This window comes from Protopterus annectens, chromosome 8.part0 (genome assembly GCF_019279795.1).
Source record: "Protopterus annectens isolate FY-2018-M chromosome 8.part0, PAN1.0, whole genome shotgun sequence".
Classification (NCBI taxonomy): Eukaryota; Metazoa; Chordata; order Ceratodontiformes; family Protopteridae; genus Protopterus; species Protopterus annectens.
This window is the reverse complement of record NC_056741.1, coordinates 491,013,135-491,025,880: the sequence shown is the minus strand read 5'-3', so window position 1 is coordinate 491,025,880 and position 12,746 is coordinate 491,013,135.

Sequence of the window (12,746 nt, the reverse complement as noted above, 5' to 3'; positions counted from 1 at the left end):
GTACTATCAGAAGTGTGACTTAAACTATAAGAGTATGAGCCAGCAGGGTTTAAAATACAATCTGACAGTGTTGACCAGTAATTCTAGTTGTGGACACAGAAGTGCAGAATAATGTGGAAACACAATCTTCCCACAACAGCAAATTAAAATACAAGACTAAGGTCCCAGAACAAACTACAAATGCAAAGAAATAGCTTTTTTGGCTAAAACATTGAAAAATACAGAAAAGTACAAAGAAATATCACCACACAGGTCACATTAAGTGCAACTTAACTATTTAATCAGAATTTAAATAGTTCTCTTTCCTTTTTGATGAAATGGTAGTTCTTCGCAGTTCCACAACTCTCCAAGTCTTGCATGAAGGTATTGGTAGTAGAGAACACAACACAGTTGATACGACTGCTTTAAAGAGCAATGCTTTAAAGAGACATGCAAATAAAGCACTAATGATCTTCTGCTCAGTACAATTTTTTCATGGGCATTATAGCTGCAAGAATATACCAGAAAAACCCTAGTTTTGCTACAACAATAATTTCTCTTAATCTCCAATTATATAAACTGTTTTTAGCAAGCTTTTATGATCAAGAAAGGCAACAATATTAAACTGCAATAATAGAATATAAGTAAAAACAGTTTTTATATGATTCATGCAGAAACTATATGCAGTAATTATAAAATAAGAAATCTTAGAGGTACATAGAAGGAAAAGAGCATTATCGGTGTATGTGAAAGTAGTGAATTATGGAAAACATATACCCACATTCATAAACTTTCTACGTGTACTCCCTTACAGAGATTTTATGTAATGCTGCTGGCAAGTGATTACAACAGTGTCATGATTCATAAAACTGAATCCCTATAACCAGACCAATCACAAGCTATATGATTCACAGTTTAAAAGGCTGTACATGATGTGTTTAGTTACTAACTTATTTTTTAACAGCTACATATATTTTACTTTACTAAAGCTGTAACAGATCTCTGTATATGCAATTGTCCTAAACCAAACATACATCAAATGTTAATTATTATACTATTTAGTAACTTTCTGTTTTAAGGACATATCAGTTATGTTTTTTCCAGTCACATATTTGTGAGTGTGTGTGTTTGTATGTGTGTGTGTGTATGTTTTAGCATTGTAATTCCTTGTGAGGGCTTACCTGAAAAAGCTAATATATTCAGTTCAAAATTAGGAAAAAGTATATTTGTAACATCTTTACAGAAATTCTTTGCTGCTGGGGAATGTCAGGGCACAGTGACTGCTCCGTGCTCCACAGTCATGAGTCATGATAAGAAATTATTCATAGATAATTTTCCCTCTTTGCCATTGCTGTGGAGTACATTAACATCATATGCTAGTTTAGAGTCATTCAAATAAGTGCTTCTGTTTGTTGAAGTACTAACACATCACTGCTGGGGGTGGGGAATGAGGTGTGGTTGTGGGATCAGGTTTGCCTGCACCACAGAGAATGGCAGAATGAGTAGTAGGTTGCTGCAAAAAAAAAAAAAAAAAAGTTTTTATGCTACTTTTTCCCTGCCATCTGCTGACCATTAGCTCTTTCTTCCTCCAAAGGAGTTGGGGTTTTATCATTAAGTCCTTAATTTTATCCCACAGTCGTGATATGAGTACCCAAATCATTGCAGGGGTGTTATGTGCCCTCTCTTGGTATGTGTATATAGCCATGCATGGCTACAAGGAACACAAAGCCATACTTCCTGGTCCTACAGCCAGTGTTGTCATGCAAGTCCCCACATACGCAGGAACAACTTGCTTGACCACAACCATTACTCCCTCCCCAGAATGAGCACAGAGGTGAGAGTTTTGTCAAGCTTGGGCCATCCTGATTATGGTCAATACTCTATTCTGCTGCAATAAAGAGTCAGTGCTCAAACGATTGTGATTTTTTTTTGCTGCTGATACAACACAGCAATTAAATGCTGAGTAGCGCATCAACATAAGTTGATGCTGCCATCTTCCTGTGCTGTGTGAATGACTGTTGATATGAGGTTATGGTATCACAGTTTGTGGGGATAGGACTGTCACTGAGTGATCATTCTTATAGATCCTCCATACACAGACTACTGTGGGAATTCTGTGTGGTAATACAATGTAGAGGGCCCTACTTAACCATCCCATTACAGTTAACCCCAACCATTCAGCCACTTACAGCATTCCCATCTTGCTTTAAAGTCATCAGCTGCCACTGGTTATGGATACCTATATATGATGAGATTACAAATGGGGTAACATAATTACATTAATAAAATATGCTGAAGTTCTTTAAGGTGGTCTACAAAAAATAAATAACCAGTAAAGTATTAGTAGCATATTCTTCAATGTCAGTAAATGTAAATCATGAGATGTGGCAAAAAGGACACACCATTTTGTAACCAAGTACTGTCTCTATTGGCATAGAGGGATAAAGTCCTGACTACATCCCAGATGACCCCAGTTTAAGTAGCTGCTCAGATAATGAAAGTATCTGGCTAGGAAGAATGATGAGGTGAATCCTAATGGTCTCTAATTGGGGTTGGGGTGGTTGGGGGGGGCATGCCTAGAATGTAAAATCTACACAGGACTCCTGCTGAAAACCAGAAATCAGCATTGGCGCATTGCCTTTATGGAGGCTGGGCTACTGAAGAGATACTTCTTACAAAAATGGGAAACATGGCTCTTGCATACACCAGAAATGTCACCTCTTAGTGCATAGCAGGCATACACAGTGGGAACAAGACAGAGCCAATTTCCTGACACAGAGAGAGAGAGAGAGAGAGAGAGAGAGAGAGAGAGAGAGAGAGAGAGAGAGAGAGAGAGAGAAAGATGGCAGTCTGTTCCCACCACTTGACCTTGTCCTTAAGAAGAATGAACTGGCCATAAAACTCTCACCTCCTGGCACTTGTGGATGTAGGAAGGGTGAGTGGGGTTCAATGATCAACTGGGGGAATGGATAACAAATAATAAAAGGGTATAACTTATGATTAGAAAATAAATTGTCAAATCATAGTAAAATGGCTCTTCATTTCAGACTTTGGCCAGTGTCTCTGCAGAAGACAGAAAAGCATATTCTATAGTCCATTGGTTTCTAATAGGTTCTTGCAGAAAGGCTGGCCTGTCTGGTCCTGAAATAGGTATGTTGTATAAGCAAATGATGGAGTGAGAATGTTGTGTGTGCAGGTGTGGCTGTGATGTGTGTTGCAGGATGACATCTGAAAGGGGAGTGCGGTCACTTCTGTTTTACCACTGTATGATTAAATGCCTAGTGGATCCTTCCCTTTAATAAATATACTGCATTTCTTTAGCTTTCAAACAAGTGACATGAACAATCTTAAAAGTGTACATGATTCCTTAGTACATGAACTAAAGGTTTGGAAAACCTGACTACTCTTTTAGAGTTTCAAGACTTGTCATTATGTTGAGCTTTTTATATGTTACTTTGACTGCTCTAAAACATGGTGGCTGGTCTACTTCTTTTAAAAGTCTGTATTGCTTTTCTGGGGGAGTACATAGCAAGCTACAACAGAAAAAACGGATTCCTGGGCTACAATTTTTATTTTATTTGCTTTATTTCACTTATTACATAAGCAGGAAGGCAGACTGGACCAAACGCCAGTTTTAGATATGACCCAACCTAAAAGTAAAAAAAAAAAAAAACCCTCATATATAAAATGTGATACAAACAGATATGAACAGGAAACACACACAGACACATTCACAGATGTGTGTGTGTGTGTGTGTGTGTGTGTGTGTGTGTGTGTGCATGTGTGTGTGTTAGTCATCAAATATTGAACATACACAACAGCAAACATTTAAAGAGTGATCCTTTTATAGTGAAAAAAATGTGATAAAAATGCAAAAAAGTAAAACTCTTTTTGTTGTTGTTGTTGCAGTGGGGCAAGGCCCCCCAATTATATGTACTAACACTGAGATCACACAACAGTGGAGTAATGGGAAATTCCCTTACCCTGCTGCACCAGTTTCTAACAAAAGGTTGCTGGCAGGAAGTCCATTTGAATAAATGCTCACAAATATGAGCATTCACTTTTTATCTGCAGGAAAAAGTATTTGCTCATATGAGTATTCACTCTTTCAAATTTTAAATATATATATATATATATATATATATATATATATATATATATATATTTATATATATATTTAGTTGTTTTTAGTTTTTTTTGTTGGTCAACTTGAGCAAAGGCTGACTGTTTTTGCTAAATCTCAGATCACCGAACATTAAATTAGTGGGAATATTTGGGGATTCTTCCCTTTTCTCAACTGTTGACCAAATGTGTTGATGTTTTGCCATTCATCAATAGTCTGGGGGTTGAAATACAATGTGACAAGAAGTTTGCTCTAATGTACTTCATCTTCTGACTTTATCCTTCCAGTAAAGGAATTTACAGCAAATAGTACTGTAAAAACATAATGCTGCTTATCCTGTCTGTGAGCCTTCTAGATTAAAACTTAATAATACACCAGTGAACTATTTCATTTGTACAATAAAGTATCTAAAATGAACCTTGGAATACTGTCAGGAGTGTCTTGGTACTCAGAGCAGCAAGTATGGTTTTAGGTCTGGGTAGTCCTATCTCTTTACATTTATATAATGCTTGCTTGGAGATCAGACAATCTCATTACACAGGTTATTAATCTTAAGAGCATATTTTGCATCTTATTGTGAGTTCCCTTCCACTGTCACTGAAGAATGTAATTTTTTTTCACATAAACTGCTCAAACCTTTCTGATGAAGTCTCACATCTGGGAGACAAAAGCACTTATTCTGATTTTTCAGTAAATTGTGGTGTTCTGTCGACTGTCCTTCCACTTTTTTGTTTTTGCTTTTTTCACATAATGCCAACAGAAAGGTAATGGAGAGGCTAGGAATGGGTGAGTTTAATGCAGGAAACTTCATCAAATTTGTGACTGGTTCAAGATATGGTAGACAGCAAGCACCGCTAATAATATTGTAAACTTCACTGTAAGGATCCCTGCAAAAAATATCAGATGTGCATCTGTAGCTAGAGTTTGTTTTTTGAGGCCAGAGACCTGACAGCATTTTTAGGTGTCAAAAGCAGTGGCTTAGTAAGGGTGGGAAGAAGGGGCAACTACCCCAGACACAAGGTGTTAGGGGCATGATCCTAAGCTGAAGTTCCTGCATTCTTCAAGTTATTTCTCTACCAATATTTCTGAATGCCAGTTGCCAGTTCAGAAATGGAGTTCAGAACATCAGCGCTTTGTGTAGGGTAAACTGTAGGAAGCCAATTTCTACAACTGTAGTAGTTGCCTTGCAACAATTTAAAAACATCAAACGTTTTTTTTTTTTTTTTTTTGGTTTGCTTTGCTCTTCCATTAAGAGCTGTGGCTGGGAAGGGACATGTATCTGTTTTTCTTTTTTCTTTTTGCTCTTCTGATGACAAACTGAAACAGGAGAGCAAATAATAGCAGGAATGGACTTTTTTTCTTTTAGCTCTTCTAATGAAATGGATATATATTGGACTGGCTTTTTCCCATTTTCTACATGGAACTGGGGTATTGTGTCAACTGTCACCATCTCTCTCCATTCAGTGCTACTCTTCTGCCTTATTTGACAGTCATGCTTGACTGTTGCAGGTTGCCTCTCACACAATCCATCCTTCTCTTTGATGAATGCCCTCATTTCCACTTGCCTTCTTCCTGTTTGTCCCAAATCTTCTTCACCAGGTTGTTTTCTGCTTTTCTGCACATGTGCCTTAACCACTGTAATCTGTTCTCTTTTACCTTTTCTACAACTGGAGTTACTTTAGCCTCTGCGTTTATGCCTTTATTTCTTCATCTGTCCCACAGTGTACATCCTACTATCCATCTCAGACACTTCATCTCCATCACATTCTTCCTCAACTACTCTGCTTTTACTGCCCAGGTTTCTGTACCATATAGTAGTACTAGTCTTACCACTGTTTTATACACCTTACTTTTCAGTTTCTTTGACATTGTTCTGTCATACACTACACCTGACACTCTGATTCTAGCTTTGACCTCCTCATTCAGACTTCCCTTCTCCTTTTCCACTCCTCCCAGATACTTGAAGCTGTTAATGTGTTCTACTATTTTTCCTTCTATCTCAATCCTGAGCTTCTTCTGAACTCCACCATTTGCTGCCATTACAGCTGTCTTATTTGTACTCGGTTTCATCCCATGTACCATCAGTTTTGCATTCCATTTTCCTATCCTTTGCTGAAGTTCTTGCTCAGAGTCTTCCTGTAATGCCACATCATCTGCATACAGCAACTTTGTTGATCTGTCCCTTCTGACCTGTTTGATAATGTAGGCCATTACCAGTATGAACAGCAGTAGGCTCAGAGCTGAACCCTAGTGCACACCCACTTCCACTGGGAACCCCTCTGTTAGACTGAACATTGTCTGTACTTAAGTCATTGGGTCCTTGTACATAATTTGTACTAATTCTACCAATGTTTCTGGGGCTTTGAACCACCACAGGACTACCTAAATCTGTTTTTGGGATCTTGTCATATGCTTTTGTCAAGTCAAAGAATAACCAGTTGGAGTCTTTCTTCATCTCTGGCTTCTTCACAGCTATCTGTCTCACTATTAACATTGGGTCAGTTGTGCTGCATACTGATCTGAATTTGAACTGCTCATCTCCATTCCTACTTTCCACTACTCTGCGAATCTTTTTATCAATCATCAGAACTTTCATGCAACATGACAGGAGTTTGATACCTCAGTATTGCTCACAGATGTGAATGTCCCTTTTGTTCTTGACCTCTGAAACTAGTATGTTTATTCTTCATTCATCTGGGATATACCTTTCATTCGACACTGCTATGAGTACCCTCTGGAGACATTATTCCCCTATTTCACCCAGCATCTTTAGCATATCTGCTGTGACCTCATCTGAGCCCGCTGTTTTCCCTGGCTTTATTTTCCTTAGTGCAGTTCATATAGTAGGCTCCTCCTTTTCTCTCACTGTAGGTTGTATCATGGGCAGCATATATTTTGTGAGGTTTTCTTCATTCAGAAGCTGCTGGAGGTCCTCATTCCATCCATCTTTGATATCCTGTGGACTGGTCAGCAGGTTGCTGATGGCATCCTTCATGAAGGGTGTCTGACTACTTTCTTTATCTTTCTGTCTTTGCTTTGCAACCTGATATAGTTTCTTTGGGCCATCTGTGATGATGTGAGGTATTTCCAGCTATGCCAGTAGAAGTAGGGAAGTGGATGTCTAACATATGCCAGCACAGCAAGTTGAAGTTTTGTAAATAATTATATGTCATTTGTATATCAAACTGATTTGTACAGATGCTTATGTTGAAAAATACATTTGTAAAGTTGCTTGTGTTAAAAAATGTACCAACAGTGGGTCCTGACTGTATTATAACTGATTAAATGTATATGTTTTAACAGAGGATACTGGAAGAGAAGAGGTTAATCTCAGTCCAGAAAAGTTTGAAAAAAAATTGAAATTAAATTACCTGGTAGGCATTAAAGATTGTATCTTACAGTTCTGATTGCAGCCAGAGACAAAAATGTCTGTGAAAATAAGAACTAAGAATCCTTGCTGTATTGTCTTTAGCAGTGTACTCATGGTTAGCCTGGAAGAGTAAAAGTATTGACATTTTTTTGGCTTCCAGATGCTATAACACATCTTAGCAAAGCTCTATCTGTGTGTATGGTAATGTATATGTGCAAGATTTTGCGTCAGTTTTCAGCAATGGGGGTAGTATGGGCACCAGAATTCAGATGACCAGATGTTTGCAATGTCATTCTGTAATCCATCTCAAGAATGATATTTTAATATTAGGCAAGACTGAAGTCTCAGAGCACTTTGTTTTTTAAACCTGATATAGAAGGATCGTTCAACTACTCCTTCTGACCTTGCTCTAGTAAGTAACCAGGGATTAGTAATTCTTGAAATCAGAAAAACATAGCGAGATTAGTTAAATACTGTTCTTCTGTATCTGTGTGAATCTATTCATCTGTGTTATTTTAATATTTCCTGTGAGTGAAACTTTGGTGTTTATTGTAAACAGATATTTAGTATTTTCATATTCTTTTATTATTTATTGTTAAATATATTTAAACTTTTCATTGTGGCTGGTCCTTTAGAGAGTATTTTAAACTTTGAGAGTACTTATATCTATTTGTTGACTCTGTGTGCCACTCCTGAAAACCTTACAGCACTGGTCAAAACACTACCATTTGTAGTAATATTAATTTCACTCAGTATAATTGGGTACCATTATAAGAGCCTTAGAGAAGCTAGCTTTGGAGTGTCTGGTGACAGTAATTATCCTATGGTCTGGGAAGAAGGGGGCAGTGAGTGTGTGTGTGTGTGTGTGTGTGTGTGTGTGTGTGTGTGTGTGTGTGTGTGTGTGTGTGAAAATCAAATCTCGAGGATTGTGTGTGACAGCTGCTTGGAGCAGGGACACAAATCACTGGTTTAACATAGAGGATGCTGGAGGACTTGGCCTGTACACTCAGCTGAGAACTCGACTCTATAGCTGTGCCAGTGGGGAGTCTTACTGGGGACCTATAGGAAGATAGAGAGAGAAATCCAGACCCTGGACTGAGTGTGTTCCCTGTGTGCTCTTAAGAGAAATTGTGCTTGATGCAGAGAGCTGCTTCTGGAAATATTGTGTGTATCTGTTTTTGTTCCAAGTGAATGTCCCTCTCCAGTGTCAGTGATGAGGATTCAGGCTCCTTGATTACTGGCAGGAGAGGGCACATCACATATTAGTGGCAGTGGTGGGATATTAATTGAACTTCTGTAGTCTGTAGGCAGTTGTCACTGAGGGTGTGTCACTGAGGTTGTCACTGAGGTCTCAGCAGCCACAAGGTCATCATTCAGAGTTTCGTCTCACAACAGTTTTATTTATTTATTTATTTATTTATTTATTTATTTATTGTTAGTTTAGTTTTTATCAAGGAAAGTAGGCAAAGATGTCAGCAGAGGATTATGGCAAGCTGACAAAGAACCATTTGACCAATGTGTTTGAGGCCAAAGAACTGGTGCATAACCTGACTAAAAAGGAAATTATTTCAGCCTTAGTCACAGCTCAAACCAGCAAACAGGAAGATAACCAGTCTGTTGATGGGGATTTTCAGCCCTCAGAAACATGACAGTTCACCATTTCCTCAGAGGACTTAAAAATCCATCTGGAGTTAAAAAGACTTGAACAAGGGCAAAACATTTAGAGTTAGAATCAGCAGAGAGACTGCAGCATTTAGAGGCTGAATAATAAGAAAATGAGAAGCAGGGTCAACATGAGATGTAGATGCTGACTCTTCACCAGGGTCATGGAGGTAATGAGGAAAGGAGTAACTGAACCACAGAAGCAAAAAAGGTCAGTAATTTTTTTCCAATATTTACAGCGGGTGATAATTTTGATAGTTTTATTCATATATTTGAAAGAGTATTTAAACAGTATAATGTTGACCAAGGGCTCTGGGTACAGTTCCTGAGGTTCTGACCCCTTTACCACACAGTAACGCTGTGACTGCTCTTTCTAAATTGCCTGATATCGATTGCTTAAATTATGATAAAGTGAAACAATGCTTACTAGAATGTTTTAAGTTAACACCTGAAACTTACAGAAAAAAAGTTTGTGAGCATAGACACAATGCAAATGAAAGTGTGTGTGATTATATTGCTGAGTTAAGCACTTATTTTCATAGGTGAGTAAGTGTGTGTCAGGTCACCACTTTTGAAGAGCTGGCAGACCTTTTGGTGAGGGATGAAGCCCTTAGTACTTTACCTGAGGACATGCAGATCTGGTTGGCTGACCAGGAGTGTAACTGCAGATGAGCTGGGGAAAAAGGGGATCTCTACTTAGTAAGCAGGGAATCACTGCACAGGTAGAGGATATCCAGTGCTGCACATAGATATAAGGGAACCCATGGTGGGCAGCTTAAACCATCCCAGTAGATTCCATCAGTAATAGTGAAAGCCACTACTTCAGGTACATGGCCCTTATCATGGGTTAAATGTTTTAAATGTAACCAGTGGGGCCATGTATCATTAGATGCTCATGGAAGCAAGGTGGGGAACAAAAGATGGGGGGGGGGGCAGCAAGCATGAATAACAGTATGCCAGTGGTAGGTTGTCTGAATAAACATGGGTACCAAACTATCACCAAAGTTTATATCTGACCTTAGTGGATGGAAAACAGGCCACTATTAAGAGAGACACAGCCTCTGACATAACCCTTGTGAAATATGCAGTGGTCAAAGAGGAGCAGTACTTGCTTGGGCAGTCCACTCCAGTCAAAGCTTTAGGAGGGACCCCGTTCCAAATGCCTTTGGTCGTGGTTCACTTTGACTGGGAGGGTGGAAAAGGAAGCAATAAAGTAGGTGTTTGGAGGATATCCCTGCAGATGTCTTAATAGGGAATGATTTTGATAAAGAAGTACCTTGTGTGCATGCAGTTACTTGTAGTAAGGCTTGGAGACAGACGTGTCAGTCTGATACCTAGGGGAGTCCCTGACAGACCACACACCTAAATCCAGGGCTGGTGAGGTGGCTATTTCAATGAAGGAGCTACCCTGTAGCAGTGAGCCTAAAGGTGAGCCACAGCTGCTGGTAGGTATTGATGTTCCTTTGGACAGAGTGACTGCAAGGGCAGTGGTGAGTGGGAGTACCCAGGCTGACAGTACAGTGACACATAGCTGTCAGAGAATTCCAGATTTCCTGTGGAATGGGGGCTGGGAAGAGTTACAAAGATAGAGTTGAAACAGGCTCAGCTCTCATACCCTACACTAAGAGGCTTGGGGGAGGTAGCTAGGGGGGGCAACTGATTCTCAAAGAAAAGAGGAGTCTGTATGCTGGAACAAAGAGTTACTGTATAGAGAGTGGACCCTGAGGGAGAGCTAGAAGGTGAGGCAATACAGCAGTTGGTAGTACCCAGAGCCTACCATCTGGCACTTCTAACCATAGCCCATGACATTCCTTTTGTAGGTCATATGGGCATAAAGTGTACCAAAACATGTCTTATACAGACCTTTTACTGGCCTGGGATTGCAAGGGATGTGACAGGGTACTGCAGAACCTATGAGCAGTGCCAAAAAGTAAACTAAGCAGGAAACAAGGTCAAGGCTGCTTTGATGCCTTTGCCTGTGGTTGAAGAGCCATTTCAGAGGGTAGTTATGGATATTGTAGGGCCTCTGAATACTCCAAGCTCCACAATGAAGACATATATCCTGGTGGTAGCAGATTATGCTACTAGATTCCCTGAGGTGGTGGCTTTGTCCTCCATTGAGGCAGAGAAGGTGACTGACTCTTTCTTAGAGATTTTCAGCAGGGTAGGTTTCCTGAGAGAAATACTGACTGGCAGAGGTGCCAATTTCATGTCAGACCTGCTGGCTTCTCTGTGGAAGTGCTGTGGGATGAAGCACCTAAAGACCACCCCTACCATCCCCAGACTAATGGTCTTGTGGAGAGGTTAAACTCTACACTAAAGACCATTCTACAGGCATTTGCAGACCAGTTTAAGAGAGAGAGTTGGACAAATATTTGCCCAGTCTGCTGTTTGCATACAGAGAGGTACCCCAGGAATCCACAGGTTTTTCACCCTTTGAGTTGTTGTATGAACATAAGGTAAGGGGGCCTTTAGATTTGATTTGTGATGAGTGGGAGGGTGAGTGTAAATTCCACAAGGAGTCTGTTGTGGCATCTTAAACATCAGGACAAGGCTTAGGGGGCTCATGGGCTTGGCCAAGGAGAACCTTGTAAGAGCCCAGCAGCAGAAAAGGGTCTGGTATGACAGGAATCCTCGAGCCCAAGGGTATGCTGTGGGACATCAGGTTATGGTTCTCATTCCTGTCAGACACAAGAAGCTGCAGGCAGCTTAGAAGGGACCTTTCAAAGTGGTAAGGAAGTTCAATGATTTTAACTATATGGTAGAACCACTAGGCAGGAGGCAAAGACACAAATTGTACCATGTTAACATGATGAAGCCTTACCATGATAGGGAGGCCTTGATGCTAAGTATTTGCAGTAGGAGGCAGGAAGAGTCTGGGAGGATCTATGGCTACATTGAGCCAGGCAGCAAAATGCCAAGTTATTAAGGTGGAGCTTAGGGTTGCAGGCATATGATATGAGAGTGCATTAAGGTAATGGGGTTAGCAATGCCAATGCAAATGGGTTCTCAAGACAGGGTATAGGTTAATGTATTTCCAGACAGGCTTATTCTTTTCAAGCAATATTTCCCAAGGGTCACTTGAAAAACTTGCTTGAGTCGTCAAAGGGGGGAGAAATGTGATGATGTGAGGTATTGCCAGCTATGCCCGGTGAAGTAGGGCAATGTATGTTTAGTTTTGTAAATAATTACTGTATATGACATCTGTGTATCAAATTGATTTGTACAGATGCTTGTGTTGAAAACTGTTTTTGTAAAGTTGTTTGTGTTAAAAAAAGTACCAACACTGGGTCCTGAATTACTGTAACTGATTGAATGTATATGTTTTAACAGGGGATACAGGAAGAGAGGAGGTTAATCTCAGTCCAGTTAATGTTGAAAAAATAGTTGGAAATTAAATTAACTGGAAGGTCATAAAGATTGTCTTACAGTTCTGATTGCAGTCAGAGATGAAATGTCTGTCAAGACAAGGACTAGGAATCCATGTTGCATTGTCCATAGCAGTGAACTAATTGCTACCCTGAAACGTTGGAAGTGCTGAAAATGTTTTATGGTTTCCAGATGCTATAACACATCTTAGCAAAGCTCTAGCTGTGTGTACGGTAACACATA